The sequence below is a fragment of the Lolium perenne genome, chromosome 1, assembly GCF_019359855.2.
Source record: "Lolium perenne isolate Kyuss_39 chromosome 1, Kyuss_2.0, whole genome shotgun sequence".
NCBI lineage: Eukaryota > Viridiplantae > Streptophyta > Magnoliopsida > Poales > Poaceae > Lolium > Lolium perenne.
Window position 1 is genome coordinate 164,891,255 of NC_067244.2, and position 2,480 is coordinate 164,893,734.

The window sequence follows — 2,480 nt, forward strand, 5'->3', positions numbered from 1 at the left end:
TCATAGAGGCTGACATGTGGGACCCATGAGCCAGCAGCGTCCTCAACGTTTTAAAGGCGGCAGGATATCGAAAGAAAAAATAAGCCAAAAATCATTTGGTAAACAATATCCAAGAAAAGAAACATTTACCGTTCTGAGAGGATGACATGCGGGACCCATGAGGCAGCGGCAACCTCAACGATTCCAAGGCGGCGAGGGATCAAAGAAAAAAAGGAAATATCCAGAAATTAATTAGGGGTTCAAAAAAATCCATCAAAGGAAACTTTTATTGTTCATAGAGGATGACTTGTGGGACCGACCACATATGACGTCCTCATCGTTTCAAAGGGGCAGGAGATCAAAAGAAAAAGGCAAATAGCCAGAAATTAGGGGTCAAAAATAACTCCAAGAAAGGAAACTTTTATTGTTCGTAGAGGATGACATGCGGGACCCATGAGCCAGCAGCTTACTCAACGTTTCAAAGGCGGATGAGATCGAAAGAAAAAGGTAAGTGACAAAATATCAGGAGCAAAAGATAATCCAAGAAAAGAAACTTTATTGTACATAGAGGATGACATGTGGGTCCCATTTAGCAGCAGCGGTATCACCGTTTGAGAGGCGGCAGGGGATCAAAAGAAAAAGAAATTGCCAAAAATCAGAGGGTGAAAAAAACCAAGAAAATGAACTTTTATAGTACATAGAGGATGACATGCGGGTCCCATGAGCCTGCAGGTTCCTCAACGTTTCAAACGTGGCATGAGATCGAAAGAAAAAGGCAAGTGCCCAAATATGAGGTGCCAAAAAAACTCCAAGAAAAGAAAGTTGATTGCTCATAGAGGATGACATGCGGGTCCCATTTAGCTGCAGCGGTCTCACCGTTTGAGAGGCGGCGGGGATCGAAAGAAAAAGGCAAGTGAACGAATATGAGGTGCCAAAAATAATCCAAGAAAAGAAAGTTTTATAGTACATAGAGGATGACATGCGGGTCCCATTTAGCAGCAGCGGTATCACCGTTTGAGAGGCGGCAGGGGATCAAAAGAAAAAGAAATTGCCAAAAATCGAGAGGGTGAAAAAAAACCAAGAAAATGAACTTTTATAGTACATAGAGGATGACATGCGGGTCCCATGAGCCTGCAGGTTCCTCAACGTTTCAAACGTGGCATGAGATCGAAAGAAAAAGGCAAGTGAAAAAATATGAGGAGCCAAAAATAATTCAAGAAAATAAAGTTTTATAGTACATAGAGGATGACATGCGGGTCCCATTTAGCAGCAGCGGTATCACCGTTTGAGAGGCGGCAGGGGATCGAAAGAAAAAGGCAAGTGAAAAAATATGAGGAGCCAAAAATAATTCAAGAAAAGAAAGTTTTATAGTACATAGAGGATGACATGCGGGTCCCATTTAGCAGCAGCGGTATCACCGTTTGAGAGGCGGCAGGGGATCGAAAGAAAAGGTAAGTGACCAAATATGAGGTGCCAAAAATAATTCAAGAAAAGAAAGTTTTATAGTACATAGAGGATGACATGCGGGTCCCAAGCAGCAGCGGTATCACCGTTTGAGAGGCGGCAGGGGATCGAAAGAAAAAGGTAAGTGACCAAATATGAGGTGCCAAAAATAATTCAAGAAAAGAAAGTTTTATAGTACATAGAGGATGACATGCGGGTCCCAGTTAGCAGCAGCGGTATCACCGTTTGAGAGGCGGCAGGGGATCGAAAGAAAAAGGTAAGTGACCAAATATGAGGTGCCAAAAATAATTCAAGAAAAGAAAGTTTTATAGTACATAGAGGATGACATGCGGGTCCCGGCTAGCAAGCAGCGGTATCACCGTTTGAGAGGCCGCAGGGGATCGAAAGAAAAAGGCAAGTGACCAAATTTGAGGTGCCAAAAAAAACTCCAAGAAAAGAAAGTTGATTGCACATAGAGGATGACATGCGGGTCCCATTTAGCAGCAGCGGTCTCAACGTTTCCAAGGCGGCAAGGGATCAAAAGAAAAAGGAAGTAGCCGTAAATCGTGGGGTCAAAAAATCCAGGAATAGAAAGAATTTTGGTTCATAGAGGATGACATGCGGGACCCATGATCCTGCATCGTAAACGGCTCGATCGGAGAACGTTGAACGAGATGGCGCGATCGAGAAAAAAAACAATGCCAGAGAGGCTGCCATCTGGGCCCTACATCCCTCGGCGGTGCGGGTTTGCGTTGACTCGGCCGGCGAACCCGAGATTTCGAGATGCACCACGTCTCGGGCCACCATACGCGACGTTTTGGCCGCTTTTGTCGGGCTAGGTGGCCTCAAAAACGAGAAAAAAAAAGTTTTGACATGCACCACGGAGGGACCAAAAATCGTCGGCCATGGTACACCAGCAACCACGGCGCGACTTCAACTTCGTCGGCCATGGCAACTTTTCTTGTAGTGAATAGTGCCCAAATTTGTGAAATTCAAAAATAGCCAAATTTGAATTAATTCAAATGGTGAAAGTTTTTGAAATGTGAGTGTTGATATAA